This window comes from Carassius auratus, unplaced genomic scaffold, assembly GCF_003368295.1.
Source record: "Carassius auratus strain Wakin unplaced genomic scaffold, ASM336829v1 scaf_tig00039765, whole genome shotgun sequence".
Lineage (NCBI taxonomy): Eukaryota > Metazoa > Chordata > Actinopteri > Cypriniformes > Cyprinidae > Carassius > Carassius auratus.
In genome coordinates this window covers 83,260-103,790 of record NW_020526538.1, presented here as the reverse complement: position 1 = coordinate 103,790, position 20,531 = coordinate 83,260, and the positions used below count along the sequence as shown (strand labels likewise).

Sequence of the window (20,531 nt, the reverse complement as noted above, 5' to 3'; positions counted from 1 at the left end):
TACTGTAATATTGATGTAGTCAAGCTGTAATGTGTCCATAATGTTATTATCACAATGTTGCTTTAGTGTTTCTCTACTCCTACCGCTTCTACCAGACTGTCAGCACTGCCTCTCTTCTCGCTGTAGTGAGGACTGAGTTGGGTGGGGACTCTGAGGGTGGTGTAGGCTCTATACGGCTGCCCCCCTCCACCCGTAGAGGGTCCCGAGTACCATCCTGAACTGGAATGCCGAACTGACGCAGAAACTCCCATGGCACTGGACTTTTTGTCCCAGATGCCTACATTTCCAGCCCCTCCTGCTCCCTCCTCATCTACTAGGATAAGGGGAGCATAAAGGAGACGACTCTGTCGAGGGCCGGTGTTTGCCCAGGATGCTGTTAAACCTGTGGATGATCTAGCGCTGCCGTGACGAGAATCGTAGCTGCTGTATCCCTAAGAGGGAGAGAAAGAAACAGACTGAGTCATAATGTTATGACTTGTTAATATTCAATGGAGTCACTTCAGTTATAAAAAGCAGTTGACAATCAGGAACTGTGAACTGTGTGAAGATAAGGTGTTTCTTCAACTACAGGCAAGTTGCAAGTTTAGGCATCTTGTAAAATAAAATCCTATTCAAGCCATTTTAATTGGTCTGCTAAGACTAATTTCACAATTAACATTTTTTTTGCACCCTAAATAGATAAAAATATATATATTTTCACACAAACATATTTCACATATGGTCACATATTATCACAACAATTTAGCCCCTAATAAACCTTTTCAAAAATGTATTTATTGAGCAGTGCTAGCGAAGCACATTCTTGAGACTGATATGTGAGACCTAATATGTAATATATAAAAATAATTTTTACACAATGTATATTAAGCTATATATACATTTTTTTTTGCAATTTGTTTATTTTCACAGTAGTTAAAATAATTCTTATTTAATTAATATACTATATCAATTGAAAGACTAGGTCTGGGAAAAGGGTAAAACTATTAAACCAAATGCATTAGAAATGCAGATTTTTTGCAATAATTTTATTTTATAGTCTGTGCCACCTCATTCAGTGAATAAAACATATATACAATATAATAAATAAATAAGTAAATATGTGTATTATGAAAATGATGTAATTGTAACATTGGAGAAGATGTAAGAACAAAAAGAACACATTGGTAAAACTTTATTTTAAGGTGTCCTTATTACACATAATACATGTACTTAATATTTTAATTAAAATTAATAACACATAATTACATCCAAGTAACCCAAACCCTAATCCTAACCATATAGGAAGTACATGTAGTTAATTAATATTACTCAGTACTTAAATACTACCCTGTAACAAGGACACCTTAAAGTAAAGTGTAACCAACACATATGATAGTGTCTCATAGACAAAAAATGATATATTATAACATTACCTGAGAACGCGCTCTGCAGGGTGGGGAGTTCTGATGGTACATCCCCGGGATGGGCAGATCATCGCTGCTATCTTGCCTTCTTAAACACTGTATGTTAAATGAAGCTTTTCTCCCTGAGAAACGGACACAAATAATAATAATGCAAAGCAGTGAAATGTACAGATTAACTTATACAGGTTAAGTACAACCCCTTATTACATAGACACAATATTATAATAATAGATTTTACCAGTAGGCGTTGCAGGCAGCAGGCGTCTCCGTGCTGTTCTCCTGCCTTCACCATAACTGTGTCCATAATGATTACTGTAGACAGGGTGTCTCATAGAGTGTCCATCATACATGTCTCTATGTGCCGGGAACATTGTGCTGTCCTCTGGATAACCATGCCTGAGGTATGTATTATAATTCATAAAGTTAATCAGCTTCAAAATAGGAATTCATTCATTCAGGCACAGGCAAAACTTCCTGAGTACCTTTCTCCAGAGATGACCCTCTCGCTGTCCTCATATTTTCCATAGAAGCGCTGCTCGCCAGGGTACTCACCACCTTCCTCTCGCCGAGATAGCGGAGAGGAGAATCTGTCCCTGGAGTCCCTCCTGAGGGAGAAAAGAGGAAACCTGCAGTCAGCAGGAGACTGAGAGAACGGCAGACAGGAACAGAGAAGGGTAAGGGTGGTGCTGCAGACTGCGCTGAATGCTTACCTTGGGTATTTGTAGTATGATGATCTATAAAAAAAAACAGTATGTAAAATTAATAACAATAAATAACATAATTAATATGAGGTTTAATATAAATAAATACAGTGGAAACAACTAGATTTACCTTCTAGGCAGCTGGTCAATCACACCATTCTTGTGTTGGTTATGAAAGGAGGAATGCATGCGGTCTCTTCTTCTGAAATCCTTGTGTTCCAGAGCACCGTTCCTGTTCTGTGTTTTTGCTAAGGAGCTCCTACGTCCCAGTCCACCGTTCAAGATGCCTTCTCCTGAGAAAGGAACAGGAGCACCGCTGGGAGTAGTGGCCAAAGAGGAGCGCCGGCTTTTGCTTGAGGGTTCAGCGTGGCCTGCATAGCCATTTTCGTTCTAAGAGGCCAGCAATATGAGCGAGAGAAGAAGAAAAAAACAGAATATTGTATTAAAATATATGTAATGCAACAAGAAAACAATCAAAATCATAGCTATTTTTTAAATTATATATATTTATGAATTATATTTACAATTATATTTTGAAAACATCACATTAAATTAGTCAGAAGTGGCAGCAGAGACATTTATGATGTTCCAAATAAATGCTGTTCTTTTAAACATTCTATTTGCATTCTGTTTGCAATAATAAGAAATGTTTCTTGGGTAAAAAATAAGCACATTAGAATGATTTCTGATAGATCATGTGACACTTAAGACTATGTAAGTATATGCTTGTGGCTGAACCTATACAAAAATAAGATTGAAGTAGAAGCGCAGTGGCCTAATGGATAAGGCATTGGCCTCTGGAGCTGGGGATTGTGGGTTCAAGTCCCACCTGGTTTGTGAGTCTTTTGGTCACGTTCCTAACAATGCAAGTACTCACAACACTTTAAATATTTGTGCAAGAATGACTACTAATAATTAGTCGACTTACATTACAGGCGGTGCACTTTAAGTAAGAAAAGCAATAATGCAATCTATGATTGACGTGTAAACAAATTATGCACCTAGATATATGATGAATGCTAAGGGAAGGGAATGCAATAGATTATATGAGCATTTCACCAACCAAACCACAACATCTACACCACAAAACCTTCATCTTTAACTTCCATTCATGCTCAAATTACCATTCATCTCAATAGATCACGTTCCCCATCCTCTGAATAATTATCTAATCCTTCAGTCTCTGGCTATTTGGATATAATGGACAATTTTCTATTCAGCAAATTTATAAGAAGAATGTAATGTGCTTCAGTTCATTCATTTAAAAATAGAGTAATTAAATTGTGCTCCAAAATAATATTGATGGTCCAAGTGATAGGCACCTTATAAAGAGAATCATCCTCCTCCTGCTCCTCCTCCAGACCTTCCTCTTCCTCCTCCAGATCTTCGTTCATGGCCAGTCTCATTTCTGGCCCAAGGTCCTGCAGAGTTCGCAGCCCTGCCTGACACAGATGCACGCGGAAAGAGACAGGCACCACAGTATATATGCAGCTCAACAAATCATCAAAAACACAAAGGAAAATACATGAAAACAATTTAGAAACCACTAAATGTTGGTCAAGCAGTTTAACAGGTAAGATTTTAGGCATAAAGGCTGCTTTAAACATAAGAGGGGCCCAGCCAGTGGCCTAATAGATAAGGCATCAGCCTTTGGGGCTGGGGATTGTGGGTTCAAGTCCCACCTGGGTTGCAAACTATAACATTTGCATAACAAGAGAAAATTTAAGTTGAAACTGAAGTCCTGCTTAATATATTTGCTGAGATCATGTGAGAAGGACTGAGGCTGTAAACATCATGGTTGGTAGATGTTTACTAGAAGAGAAAAATCTAAAGTCTGTAATGTTATCAAGGCGTGTGCTTACTATTACTGAAACTTTCAAACTTGCAAGAAGGCCTAATGGATAAGGCATCATCTCTGGAACTGGGAATTGTGGGTTTAAGTCTCACTTGAGTTGCAAACCTTATGTTGAAATTGTAGAAAACTGGATATCATCAACCTATCAAAGCTAAGCTGTCTATTAAATGATGAAATGAAGTTGAAGTAAGTCTTGATGAGTCATATGATATGGATTGAGGTTGTGAACCAAACAACTGACAATTTAAATCCAAATAGGGCTAAAAGAGAAGGTGACAATACTGTTGATTTTTCACGGTTTATGTATACCCAGACAGCAAGCAGTTTCGGCCCAGATGTGGACCGGATCTGGGCCGAAACAGCTTGCTGTCTGGGCAGAATTATTGATTGAGACTACATGGCTGTCAGGGATCTGGAAGGAGGACACAATCACAGAGTGAGTGACAAGGGTTTATAACAAAACAGAGCAATATAAAAGGGTAATGAGGTGTGTAGGTGATTCAACGGGAGGAACACAATTAACAGACAGAGAGCTACTATGCAAACGCAAACTATGAAGCAGACCAAGTACCAAGCAGGGAGACCCAGTGGCAGGAACTCACGGGAACAGGTCAGGACAGGAACTCTTAACAACACAAAAAAGACAAGACAAGGCTCCACTGGAACAGAACTTACTCCAATGCAGGCAGGGGGATAAATAAAACAAGAACTGATAAAAAGTAAAGCACTGTAACATAAGGAATGATTACCAATTTAACCAACACAACTAACTTGAACATCAAACAAAAAATGCTAAACAAAAGATCAGGACTAGAAGAACTGAATAAACAAAATAGACAAGAACATGGAACTACAAAGGACCAGACAAGACAAGGGCACAAGACCAACCAGGAAGAGAGACATGAACACATACTCAGCCACATCCAGTGAGAGACAGTGAGAGAAGGGATGAGAATGACCACAAATCAGTAAAAAAAAAAAGACAAGAGGACAAGAGGAACTTTAAACAGGGAGGAAAGAACTAATGGATAAGGTATCAGCCTCTGGAGATGGGGTTTGTGGGTTCAAGTCCCACCTGTGTCATGAGAAATAAGTCCTTTGTTTAGGATGAAATTTATATTGTGACAGTTTGTAAAAAAAAAATAAAATGCAAGCAGCATGGACACAAACCCACACATGTAGCCTCAAACTACCAATGACAGCACACCCACAGAGAGTGATAAAAAGAGAAACTCAGAATGAAGACAGCCAGGATCACAGCTCTATGGTGAAGGCTTTTTTAAGTTTAGTCTGCTTCAGTGGATCATCTCTCAATGTGGGATTTGTACAAATTCATTAAATGATTGTCAAGTCATCTGTTTTTGTGATTTAATTTAGTGCAAGTGCGATTGTGATTTAATTCAGTGCAAATGCAATGCTACTATTGTGCCCAGATATATTGTAAATGACTCAACTGAAATAAAATGCAGAAGCTGGGATAGAGATCTACCTGTAGAGCTGAAGGGTTACCATTCTCTGAATCTCCCAGACCCACTTTCTCTTTCCTTTTACGGAACTTCCTAAAATAGTCCTGGATCAAGAATGTGGCATAGAATTTGCCCACAGTCACTTCTTCCTCTGTAAAAGAACCAACACAGAATGTTGCAAATGCAACATTGCAAATTAGTTCTGAAACAGCATTCAGAACTGAATTGAGGCAGTCTTTTAAATGGCAGTTAAATATGAGTTGAGGCAGAAAACTAAACACAAAAATATTAAATTATAAATAAATTTACATTTTACAATATTACATATTGTATTTAATACTATATTTAATTTGTCAGTCTAAATTACAATGTTTTCACATCCACAACATATACACCATTTCCAGAAACACCGGATATTAATATTCACTGTATGAAATGCCAAAAAACCCATACAAAAACTTACATATTTTGTACAATAAATTAACTTCCATTTTAGAGACCATGATGGAAGAGCATTTCATCTTCCCTGAAAATTTGCCAGAATAATTTACTACAAGATTTATAAGACAGATGCCTCATTAATAGTTCCTAAACTATCTATTCTTGTGTTATTTGGTGATATATTATTATTTTGCCATTCAGTAAATTCCTCTTCCTGTTATTCCAATTAAAATGAAAAATTCTGTCCAAATTCACACTTATGAATTAAAACAGAGCCAATTCATAAATTTTTGCCCAACTCTGGTGTATTGTGGTAATTTTCTGATGTGTGGTCGACTCTTTTTTTCAGGGCCTGATTGTGTTTATGGGGTGCAGTCTAACGTATTAATGCTTCGTAAAAAAAAAAAAAAAAATCCTGCTTTTATGAAGCCCCTCCCTCAGAAATACAGAAAGGGCTCTAACTGGTTAGCTAGTCCAGTGTGTTGTGTTGTGAGACTAAGAGAGAGAGAGAGAGATGCAGAGCAGGCTGATGTGAGGAACAGGACTGAGAACCGCTGCTTTAGAACATTGATTTTGAAACTTGTGAATCCATTAGAATCTTTAGAAGTCAGAATGGCAATTCATATATGAATAGATTTTTACGTGAACCCCAATTTTTCTTCCACTACTCTAAAGCAGCGCACCATGGCCATGTGCCCTTTGTTGCATGTTCCCGGGGGCAGGGTTTGTCTGGGTCTGTGATGTCACAAACCTGGGAAGTAAATCATTGTAGTCCCTACAAGCTGTTTTTTTGTAGGCATTAAACAGCCAGAATTTTATCTCTATTTGCATTGAGCTTTCAGCTCCGCAACTTCGTAGATATTGTTTATGCTCAAACAGCAACATTACACACTAACTAACATTAAAAAAAGTGAAATCGCAATCAACCACCCCTTTAAAAGACTAAATAAAAATGATCCACAAAGAACTCACCAGTTGGGGGTGGGATGACCTCATCCAATATTTTGGGTTTCATTCTCTTCCAGATCTTCTTTATAATGATTCTCAATTCTTCGTTCTCTTGATCAGGATTCCCTGAGAACAACACATTGCAGCCACATCAGCTTACACAGCTACTAGGACCATGTCCTTTTACACACGTTGTCTCATTCTTTCCCATAAGTTTAATTGCATATTATTATTCTGCATGGAAACCTACAGTATATGGTTGTATGTGGCTGATTTCAGTGAAGTTTAATATGAAAAAAAACATGACAATGTAAGGGCTCCAGTATTTATATGCAAAGCACACTTTCATATGAATCATCTGTAGCTTAATTAGAGCGGTGAAGCGGATGAGTATGCTGAGGGTGTGTGTGTTTGTGTGGATGCCCATACTGACCCTCAGTTTTGATTTTCAGAGCAGTTCTGACCAGGGCGAACAGCGTGGCGTTGAAGGTCACCGTACCATCACTGTTCAGGGGCATGTTCATGGCAACCAGCCTCTGACAAAAAAATAGAGAGATATAGTTAGAGAGAAAGAAATGGAAGAAGAACAGACCAAATGGATTTTGTGTGTCTGTACCTTGCAGGCCACACGATGAGGACAGAGCTTCCCAAATCCAAGTGGCGGCTGGATTGTCCTGAGCAAAGCCACCACATCCAAATGCTTTATTCGACCCCTGGAAAACAAACACACATTTAATTAGACTTTAATTGTAAAAAAAAAAAAAAAAAAAAAAAACATTAGAAAAAGACTGATAATCTTACTTGGCTTCAGGGTCATACTCTGACCAGATTCTTTTGAACTCATCCAGGTGATGTGGTCCGAGAATTGACCAATCGCGGGTCAGATAGTCAAAATTGTCCATAATGACAGCAACAAAGAGATTAATAATCTGAAAAAGCACAAAAGTTCCATTTCACTATGCAAATAACACTTAAAACATTTCAGCCAACATAAGGCTAGCATGCCCTGCATAATAATCACTGTACAAATATTTATAATTTTGTAAGAAGAATAAAAAATGTAAATGTAAAAATGTTCTTTAAAAAATAGTCAAGAACAAAACAAATTAAAAAAAAATAAAAACATTAGGTTTTTTAATTCTTAATCAAATCTGGGAAATGATGCAGTCAAATGAAACTGCATGACTCAAGCTATCAAGGGCAAGTTAATTTAATAAACAACAACACTTACAAGGAAGGCGCAGAGCATAAAGAAACTGATAAAGTAGACAATAGCAAAGTTGCTGCCGCATGTGAATTCTTCCCCGGGCTCATAGTCTGACTCTGGGTCACAGCGCTTTCCTGGAAGACTGGCCAACATGATCTCCTGCCATGCTTCACCCGTTGCACACCTGCACATGAACAGCACATACATTACATTTATGCATTTGGCAGACGCTTTTATCCAAAACAAATTACATTGCATTCAAGATAAACATTTTTAACATGTTCATGCCTTTCCTGGGAATCAAACCGATGAACTTGATGTTGCTGGCACCATGCTCTACTGTTCTGTGATTAACAGAAAAACACACTCTCTCACCTGAAAAGTAGCAGTACAGCCTGTGGAAAAGTCTGAAAATTGTTGTTCCTGTTGATTTGTGTGTGGTCGTGCATGGCGATCTTTCCAAATGTCTGATGAATCAATCAATCAATTGTGTTTCATTTAAAAAATAATAGATATAGTATAAATAATATATATAAATATAAAAAAATTATGATCATCAGATAATATATACATTCTCCGAGCCTCCAATTACCTGCATTCCAATTACAGCATAGATGAAGAAGATCATAGCGATCAGAAGAGCAACATACGGCAGGGCCTGAGGGACAACAAGAACTGTAACAGACCACAACATTTGCTCAAAATATGAAAGAATGTTTGAGACAAACATCATTGTCTTCTGACCTGGAGTGATTTCACAAAGGTCCAGAGCAGGGTACGAATGCCCTCTCCCTTGCTGAGCAACTTTACCAATCGCATTACACGAAACAGACGGAAGAAAGTTATGGATACACGAGAGCTGTCCTCTGAGCTCTAAGGAGAAAATAAAGGAGATTTTTTTTCCCTACAGGACAAATGTAGGCCGATTCTGATTTTTACATGAAATATTTGTGAGCTAATGTCTGCATTAAACATTAACATAATCATTACTAGAATCTAATAAGACTAAAGTGATATTTGTAAAAAAAAATATTATTATATAAATTACCACTGAATTTAACTTGAACGGCACCAGATGCCAAGAAATCTGTGCTAGTTTAGACTATTATATAGAACTGTATCTATTTCAATCCTGTTGATTGCATAAATAAGAGAGGAACTCACGCTGAACTCTGTAACCACAATGTCCACCACACTTCCCACCACAATCAAAGCATCAAAGGAATTCCATGCGTCGATAAAGTAATGCTGCAGAACGGAATAACAATTAAAAATCAACCAGATATTAAGAACAACATACTTGAAAAATTCAAGATGGTTTGAGAAGTGTTCAAATGATTTTAAGACAACAGATCAGTAAATTTATCGACAGAATACTTTATAGCAAACAATCACATCAAGTGAAAGGACTGACCCTGAGTCTGAGAGCCATCAGTTTAATGAGCATTTCCACAGTGAAAAGGCCGGTGAAAACCATATTGAGGATGTCCATCACATAACTAAAAAGTTTTGACTGGTCATAGTGCTGTGGAAGAATCCAGAGAGAGGATGATTCTACATTCAGCATTTAACTCATTATCAGCCTCAAGTCATCTGGTCTTGATCTTTCTACTTTATAGACCTATATATGTTTAGATTTATGTCAATTTACAGAGGCCTTCTTTTATCAGTGCAACTGACTTGGTGCTAACATGGTGCTACTCTATACTAATTTAACACTGGCCTCAAGGTACATGTTGGAGTTTTAAGTATGCTCACATAAGCTCAGATTCACAATACCAAAAATAGACTAAAATGTCTTTGTCTGTGGTTCTACATGCTGGTTATACAGCTTTTTGTAAGGCTATGTCTTTTGTCAGACTCAGCTGTTTACCTGCACAGCCAGAGTAACGGTGTTGAGGAGAATCAGCACAAACATGATGTACTCAAAGCCTGTGGAGTTGATTATAGACCAGAACTTGTACTGAACTGGGTTTTTGGGGATGTACAGCTTCAGCGGCTGGGCCTTTAGAGCGTATTCCACACACTGTCTCTGTAAGTAACAAAAAGAAGGAGACAACAAGGAGACTTATATACTTATTGTTGATACACGTTTCAGTTCTTATTCTAAAGAAAATGAGCATTTCAGGGGCTAAATATTGTGTTAGCGCGGACATGAAAAAACCTGCGGCAACAGTGTTAACGTAGCCCAATTATTGGCAACACTGAGATATAACTTTTTCTTCCTCCTATTTTTTTGCTGATTACACTTAAGCTGCAATTCAAACATGTTTGTTTTCATTCCATTCCGGTGAATATAAGTGTCAGTGTCACATGATCCTTCAGAAACCTTATAATATGCTAATCTGGTGCTCAAAAAACATTTATTCTTATTATTAATGTTGAAAACTGTTGTGCTGCTTGATATTTTTGTGGACACTATGATAATTTTTTTTGGATGCTTCGATATATTGAAAGTTCATAAGAACAGTAACATTATATTGTCATATTTAACAAAATTCATGCATCCATATTAAATAAATCAATAAATCATACTGACCCCCAAATTTTGAACAATAGTATGTCACATTACAGAGGTAAAACTGGTTGTGAACTTAAATGTAAAATGTAAAACACTGAAACCTCTCAAATATTCTTTAAAATAGCCTTCCCTCCTACTGTACCTGATTTTTGTCCAGCTCACAGTTCTTGAACTCAGCCTCTCCTTGCTCACGGAAAGTGATGATGACAAAACCCACAAAGATGTTCATCATGAAGAAGGCGATGATGATGATGTAGACGATGAAGAATATAGAGATCTCCACGCGGTAGTTGTAAATGGGGCCATGATTCTCTGCATTGGCATCAATGGCTTTGTAGAGCAGCCTGGATGAGGAAAAACAGAATGTGGAGCATTGTGTAAACATGGTCATGGTGACCTTCAGTGACATATGGAGGAAGATGTCAGAGGAGCAGACTCACGCTGGCCAACCCTCAAACGTGGAGACTGTGAACAGGGCCATCATTCCCATCAGTACATTATCGAAGTTGAAGTCACTGTTGATCCAGATCCTCTCTCTCACCATTGGATGACTCACATCTCCATCTTTATACACCACAAACGTGCCCCTGTGTCACAAACAAACACACACACAAACACCCACACACACACACACACACACACACACACACACACACACACACACACACACACACACACACACACACACACACACACACACACGGACACACAATTTGTAGGCACAAATGGATGTACACATAAACCACTCATGACACATAAGCACACATGTTGCCCAAAGGCACACACATGTGGTTAATGTAAAAACATAATTAAACAGGAATGACAGATGCTGAAATATGACATACTTGCACTGTTCTGGAGTGTTTTTAGCTTCATCTGTGCAACGATAAAATTTACCCTATAAAACACAAAAGTAATAATGCAATAAAAAGTACATTAGTACACATTAGTATATAAATGATAATGTTAAACTTGTGAGAGCCCAAGATGTAGACAGACTTAGTTTGTGTGTGTGTGTGTGTGTGTGTGTGTGTGTGTGCATTTAACCTTGAAAAGCTGAACACCGATGCAGGCAAACATGAACTGAAGTAGGGTGGTGACGATCATGATGTTCCCGATGGTCCTTATAGCCACAAACACACACTGTACCACATGCTACACACACACACAGAGAGAGAGAGAGAGTAATGGAGTCTCCACAATATCAATGACAGAGAAGCACTCAAACAATTCTGACAATTCTAAATTAAGCAAGGATGCATTAAGTTGATCAAAAAAATACAATAGAACAAATTGTATTTGAAATACAAGTATTTTGTGATATTCGTATTTCAAATACATTTTTGTTCTATTGAATTTTCTATTTTTAAAATAATCCTGAAAAAATTTATCATGGTTTCCACAACAATATTAATCAGTACAAAAGTTTCTTCAGCTCCAAACCAGCAATTTACAATGACTTCTGAAGGGTCTTAAGACACTGAAACCTGGATCAATGGCTGCTAAGTAATTTCTTATTTTAAATTGTGACAATATTATAATATAACTGTATTTTATACAACTACATTTTACAGCATTTTTGATTAAATAAATGCAGCCTTAGTGAACATAAGGGTCTTTCAAAAACATAAAAAAAACCACTTACAGAGCCCAAACTTTTGCGTTTACTAAAGATCAGAGTATGTAAACATGAAGAGAAAGGAGGTTTTTTGGGCAAAGAAAAGGAAAGAGGTAAGAAATATTATCATAATTGGCTAACTGTATATATACATGCCTTTAACAAATTTGCGAAATAATGCACAGGCACAAACACACTAAAAGTGTACCTTGAGTCCTTTGGCTCTGTTGATTGCTCGAAGAGGCCTCAGAACTCTGAGCACCCTTAGGATCTTCACTACAGAGATGGCACTCGAACTAAGAGAGAGAAAAAAGCAAGAGAGGTTTGACTTTGTAAGTGTGGACTCAAAAAGCATTGTCTCAATGAGATACAATGTGATTTATATGGTTTCATAAGCAGTCAAGTCATATTTTACCCCTTTCACTTCATCAGTGAACACAATGGTCATAAGATTTGGATTCCTGTGTTTATTTTCACATTTGCATTGCATTCAAAGCGGGATATGGGAACCATCCTCATTTATCCACCAGAGGGCAATGCATGCATATACACATACACGTACATATCTCTATTTATCAGATAACTCACAGACTCACAGAAATTATGAACAGACATCTTTTGTATGTATATGAGTGTAGTAGACTTACTGTAAGAAAAAGGAGACCAGAGACACACTGACCACCAAAAGATCCAACAAATTAAACCAGTTTCTACAGAAGGAACCCTGATGCAGGAATGCGCCATGCACTGTCATCTACAGAGAAAAAAGAAGGGAAATTTGAAGAAAGGTAAGGACATTTCAGTGTAGCAACATTTTACAAAAGCATCTGATTGATTGATTGGTACCTTCAGTAAGATCTCCACAGTGAATATAGAAGTGAAAGCATAATCAGCATAACCCAACACCTGTAGAGAGAAATAAATCAGTTACCCTGATATGAAAAATAATGTTTCACTAGTATGATTGATGCTTGGTGACAGACTTGTTTATGTATATGCGAATTAGACAAGACACATTCACGGAGCACACACTAACAACAAACTATTTGTACCGAACAATCATGGTCTGAACTCTTACTCTAATGTCTTCCTAAACCTTCAGGGAAATAATAGATTGATAACCATGTTGTTCAAGCCCTTGGTCCCAGTTCTGACCTCCAATCTCAATTCTGATTGGTCGATCCCATGTTGTTCCAGTACTAACAAGAATACTGATCCAAAAACATGTCCTACTTAAAGGTAAATCATGTTAAGCTATATGTTTATGCGTGTGCGTGCGTGTGTTTGACAGCAAGCTGATTGAAGGATGGCGTTTCCCAGCTGGCACTGAAGAGCTCCTCCAACATGCCAATCAACATGCTGCAGTAAATAACTATTTATGATGCTGCTTGTGTGTGAGCAGGAAACTCACATTGTTCCTGAAGGAGTGAGCTCTGATTGGATCCTCCGCAGCCAGAGAAATGCTGCTGAGAATGATGAAGACCAGGATGAGATTAGTGAAGATGTGGTGATGGATCAGGGTATGGCAGCCCACTCTTATTCTGGAAGGAGACACAAAGAAATCTGTGGTCAAATCATGAGGTGCATGAGGAAACATAAAACAGATGCATTTTACACAAAACCACCAACTAACAAGTACAAAGTGAAAGTCACATAAGTCACTATGTGAGTGAGTGAAAATGAGTGCATTCGGATTAATTTCCAGACAGATTCATGCATTTTGAATTATGTTATATATACATATATGTATATATATATATATATATATATATATGTATGTGTTGCATCCCAAATGAAGAGTTGCATGAAATCTAAATGACATTCCGAATAATTGCAGATTTTGTGATTGTGTTTGCAAGCAGTGGAAACTCACATATAATTGCAGTTTAAACTTCAAAAATAAAACAGATTTGAGTCAGATATAATGCTTGCTGTTTGTCTAAATTGATTGACCTTTTTTACTAAAGATAAAAAACTGGTACCTCTGAGGAAATGTACCATAAGAAGTTTATTTAGGAAGGCAAACAAACTCCAGAACTAGTGTTAACACATTGAAATGAAAATGTGAGGAACAAAAACAGAATGCTATTTTTTCCCCAAAAGTACTTTGGAATAGTTGTGGAATACTTGTAGAAAATGTTTTATATAAAGAAAAATATAATCATAGTAAGAAAGAATTAATCAAATAGTTCACTCAAAAAAGTATTGTCAACACTCACCCTCAATACATTCCAAACCTGTATGACCTATTCTCTTCTACACAAAAGAAGATATTTTGAAGAATGTAACCAAACAGTTTTGATGACCATTGACTTCCACTGTATGGATAAAAACAAACAAAATTTCTGAAATATTTCCTCTTTGTTCCAGAGAAGAAAGTAAGTCAAACATGTTTGGAATGAATGAATGACTGAAGGATGCATTTATATGACACAAGTAAATTATGGCAGAATTAATTTTTTTGGGGGAAAACTATCTCTTTAAATGGTCAAGTGCTGTCTGTGAATAGTTTAAAGTGCAGACTCACGGGTTGGTCTTGCTGAGGCAGAAGAACGCACTGCCCTCTGGGATCGGTAGAACTTTCTCTTTAGGAGGAGCAAAGTCAGCAACATTGAGCTGAGTTTTCCCTTCTTCCAGCAGAGAAGAACAGAAAGAAAGAGAGAGGGAGAGATAGAGAGAGAGAAACTGAGTTAATGAGATCACAATCTAGCTCTATCACCACTGTGTCCTTGAGTAGCCACCACTTAACCTCAGGACACTAAGGAAGAGGGACTTTTAGAGCAATGGGTGTTTGCTGTAAGATGAGGAATTATGGTCACTAATGTCTTCTAAATAACTACAAAACTTGTCAGAATAAAATAACTGTTCCAAAGCAATATGCTGTCTTAAAGGGGTCATATGATGCTTTTTTAAAGATCATTATTTTGTGTATTTGGTGTAACCGAATATGATGACATGCTTTAATGTTCAAAAAACACATTATTTTTCAAATACTCTACATTATTTTAGGTCCTCTATGCTCCGCCTCTCTCAAATGCGTCATTTTCTACAAAGTCCCTCCTTTTGAGAAGCGCAGTCTGATCCAGTGCATTGTGATTGGTAGATCACCGCAAGCACTCGTCGGAAATGTAACGCCACTTTCCATAACCGTTTGCTTCATCTTTCAAAATAAATGTAAAGACAGTTAATAATGTCCTTAGTTTTACCATCAGTTCAAGCCCAAAAGGGGAACAGAGTCATGTGACAGACACAGTGATGAAGCTCGTATTTGTTTGCAGTACACAAGCCATGGACGGTTTAGACAGCTGACTCCACTGTGTGACCCTATTTCTGTCTCTCTCTCTCTCTCTCTCTCTCTCTCTCACACACACATAAAGTGTTTTTGCTTTCGCCTAGAAACACTAAGCATCTCCCTGACATGGCTGCTTCAACACTAAATGTGATTACGGAAACCTTCTTTCTGTGCGCAAACATTTGGGCAGCATTATGCAAATATTTTCACATAGTGATGTAGACATGTGGGGGCGTGTTAGAACGAGCTGTTTTAGGGGGGGCGTGGCAAAGTCTTAACTTTGATAAAGAATATCTCTTAGATTTTTTGACTTTAGTCTTTGCAACTTTACAGATCTTCTTCCTGAACCAAGAAGCTGTAACACATTTCAAAGAGAAAGGAAAAATTTTAATCCCATCATACGACCTCTTTAACGTTTGTGCACTTTACCTTCATCATCTCCCTCTTTGGGCTCCTCCTCTTCCTCGTACTCATCATCAATGTCCACCTTTGGAAAACAGAATGAAAGAAAGACCTCAGTGTGATAATATCAACAACAAGAAAGACAGAGGAGTTTGATTTCCATACCTTCACCTCTCCGTTCTCTCCTTCACCTTCACCTTCTCCCTCTTTTTTTCCTCTGTCAGGATCAACAGAATCGCATGTCAGAATTTGGATTTGTTTTTGAATATATACAACAGTGGATGAAAATGCAAGGTAAAATAAATCGTTATCAGCGTAATTTCAGTAAAATGTTACAATGGAAAATAAACATTTAGTATTTGGTTTATCTCTCTTTTGCTTTAATGAAAGAATCATAATTCTTATCACTTCATAAGGTGGCTATTATAGTTTTCTTCTTCTTCTAGGTTTAAGCAGGATTTTGAATCTCAGGACCGCACTATGTATGTTTAAGAAAAGTAAATGTGTGTGCTGTCATATTAAGAAAGACAATTGAGTTAAGATTTGGTAATATGATCTGGAAAATGTTAAAAACGCACTCATTCTTCTTATTGTCTCCATCCCCTCCTGCTAAGTTGTCAACAGCGATGGCCAAGAAGACATTCAGTAGGATATCTTAGAGAGCAGCAGTTAAGACCCAACAAAAACACAAACAGAAACATGACAAACGACACAAAAATACTACACAGTGTTGCTTTGTTAATACATGTAATAAATACAAATGAATAAAAATTGTGTTGGTGTTTTGTTAATGATATCAGATAAACAAAATGGAAGCATAAGCAGCAAATAAAAATAGGTTTCAGTCAGAAAAGGATACAGTTACCACAAATGAACAAAATCACAAAGTAAAGACAGACGATCATTCCAGGGAAAACTGGGCCTCCATATGCCATGATACCATCATACATGACTACATTCCAGTCTTCACCTGTTAAGATCTGTAGAGAAAAATTTAGCAAAAAACATGAAATTTTTTTTTAAAACACTGACTTTCTTAGGATTCTTAACTTTCTTAACCTTTGAGCAGAACTTTATACTTTAAAAGCATCACTTTTCTTTGATTTTTAATTTATTATATTTTTTCTTTATTCATGAATTATATGATTAGAAACATCTATGCTTATTTAACAACAGAATATAATGTTTTGACTGTTGTAGCAGAGTTTACCTGAAAGCAGGTTAGCAGGGCCTGAGGGAAGGAATCAAAGGTGCTTCTCTTGGTCTGCGTCTCATCAAAGTTGAACTTCCCTCCAAATAACTGCATGCCAAGCAGAGCGAAGATGATGAGGAAGAGGAAGAGCAACAGCAGCAGGGAGGCAATGGACTTCATTGAATTCAGTAGAGAGGCCACCAGATTGGACAAAGCCGTCCAATGGCTGAGGAGGACAAGTGGGGCAAGAATTAGCAGGGCGGAAAAGTGATGAGTAATGAGAGAAACAACAGGAACAAAACAAATGCACCAGAGCAAAGAGGGAATTTATGGTTTTTTTTTTTTTTTTTTTTTTGCAGAATATAAGAAAATCACGTTTTTAGACATGTTCTAAATTAGAAAGGGCTGCAAACATTAGAAACCTAAAACCTACTCAGTTTCTTAAATTAAAAAAGATTTTTAAAGAGTTTAAAATTTGTTTTAGAGGCCTGAGTACCGCGTGACTTTGAAGATCCGAAGCAGGCGGACGCAGCGCAACACTGAGATGCCGAGAGGTGGCATGATCTCCATCTCCACAAGAACTGTCTCCAGAATCCCGCCGCACACCACAAAACAGTCAAAACGGTTGAAAAATGCCACAAAATATGCCTGCAACCCCAGACTGTACATTTTCAACAACATCTCGACTGTGAACAGTGAGAGGAGAACCTTATTGGCAATGTCTACGAGAGAGAGAGAGAGACAAAAAGAAAGAGAAGCAGATAAACAGATTCAATTCCAGTACAACCTTTTTTGTCAACATGTACTGAAAGTTATTGGTAACACCATGATGGACTCTTATGAAAGACACATCAGTAAGAAAACAAAAGCTAATAGCATTCTATAAATATAATTATAAACGTGTGGCCAATGCTGTGGGACAGTGCACATGTCATGTCAGTAAGGTGATGTTCGGAAACACCCACATACCCTGAACGTCGGTGAGCCAGTCTGGTTGGTTATAATGTTCAGAGGCACTGAGGGCAGTGTTGAGGAAGACTAGGATCAGCACTAACCAATAGAACGTCACAGATTTCACTGCTGTACGACAGTTTCTACGAATGCAACGGTTCCAGCGGCGCAGGGCACGACTAAGCAAACACACACACAAACAAACAAAAATACTAATTTTTACATTCATATGGAAAAAATACAATATATATATATATATATATATATATATATATATATTATAATATAATATATATAAAATATAATATATATAAAATGTAATGTAATATATAATATAATAATATAAAAGTCATGAAACATGTAATCAAAGCAGTTTAAGAGGGCATATATTGCAAAAAATTAAAATAATAGAAATGCACTTTAAAAACAAAACTGCATAACATAAGACTAGTTATGATCAGAGAATATACCTTAAAGGTAGGGTTCACCCAAAACTGAAAATCCTGTCATCATTTACTCATCCTCAAGTTGTTTCATCCCTGTATAAGTTTATCATGTTCATCATGGATGGCATGAGGGTGAGTAACTTTTTAGCTAATTTTCATTTTTAGGGAAACTAATCCTGATAGGTTTGCATTGTTTTATACATGAACTTCTAAGCATAAATTAAATTTAGCTAGGTTTATGCTTTAAACAAGAAAAAATAAAAATACAGTGCATTTTTTAAAGTAAAGTCTATATATCCAGTAGATGGACCCTGAACTACTAGTTTGTCCTCACAATGACTCACCAGCAAGGGATCTTCATAATGCGAGCGCTGAAGTCAAAGGACAGTGAACAAAAAATAAAATCACAATGAGCTCAAAGACAAGCAAAACACAAGGCAATGGGCAAAATGTGCACTTTGATGCATTGTGCTTAACAAAGATCCAGTTCAGATACTGAAACAAGGACAGCCAAATAAACCCAGAGTAATGAACTGACTTGCAAGAGCACAAAGAATACAAAGAAAAGAGAACATAATGAGCCGTAACTGAGAAATTAAGGGATGACACTCCATTATGGCTGATAACAACTTCCATTAGTAAGCCGGCAGGACAACGCAATGACAAATGTTGTGTGTTATGCTGTTTCTAATTATAGTGGGTATGTATGTGTGTGTATATTATTACCAGCAAGCAGCACAACAATCTGTGTGTTCCTCATCTATGTTTTCAGTGTTCTCAGAGGCCGTTTCACTGGCTGGAAGACTTGCTATAGCATGTGATAAAACAGGAAGAGAGTGAAAGATACACAGAAAAGGATAGGTATATATGAGAGACAAAGAGAAAGAATAATGTTGGCCACACATTGACACAGTTTTGGAGATAAGAAATCTCTCTGAAATAGGGTCAAAGCACTTAATATGGGTCCAACTGAGAGATGGGATTTCTGGCCCCAGATGTAAATTACACAATTAGACCCAACAAAGTTGAGTGGGGCTATATATAGAACAGCGGGGGAGTGAAGGGGTCATGTGTCTCGTTCTGATTGGCTGTACCGTGGGTTTCATTTGAGTGGCTGAACCAGCCGAATTTCCCCCTCTTCTTATCAGCTAGGTCACACAAGGTCACACCTGAGGGGAGATTGAAAGATCCAGAGAGAGAAAAAGAGTGAGAGACATGGAATAGAACAAACTGAGAAACAGAACAGATGGAAAAGCAGGTGGTGGGTGGGGAAATCTTTACCTAAAACATCAATAGTGAGATGTTTAATGTATATTAATGTATATTGGGTACTCCGTTTACTATATTTCTAACTGGATCTCAGCACAACTTCCACACAACTACAGTGCAATAAGTAGAAGAATTAGTTGTTCCAATTTAACAGTCTTTTAATATACCAGTTTAGTTTACTAAAAGTACAATTGCAGGGTATTTTTATTAAGTATATACTGTTAATATGTAAATGTATTTGTAGAAGGCTTAGCATAAAATGTATTTAAAAGACATTTTAGTATATTTATTTTCACTAGGGCAGTTAAAGGTCAAATGTGTAATTTCCGCCACTCCAAACTGAGATGTCAAAATAATGATTCATCTTTTAGGGTCCAGGGCATAGTAATTTAGTTATTATTTATATAATAGTATAGTATTTATTATTATTTTAAATAGATTTTATTTGACATTTTTAAATTTTCATTTTAATTTTACTTTAGGTTTCATTTTTAGTCATTAAGTCATTTTTATTTATATATTTTCATTCAGTTCCTAATGTTTTAAGTTTGAGTTTTTCATTTAATATTGACATCTTATTTTAAATTATTTCAGCTTTATTTCTATAAACAAAAACAGTTTGTTTAAAGGGTGCATTTTTTTTACATTACATTTAACTTAATGTGCACTATATATATAATTTTTTTTTTCTTTTTTTTTTTTAATATATGTCTTATTTTGTTTTCAAAATGATGGTCAGAAATCATAAGATTAATCCCAATTATTTTATTATATTGGCAACCATAGTTTCAAACACTAAGTAACACTTCATCTAACATT

At 36.8% G+C, this 20,531-nt stretch overlaps 1 pseudogene; it reads right to left on the bottom strand.

Moving 5' to 3' along the window:
- The window catches only part of LOC113084135 (voltage-dependent L-type calcium channel subunit alpha-1D-like), a 37,168-nt pseudogene that overhangs the window by 464 nt on the left and 16,173 nt on the right, over positions 1-20,531 (bottom strand).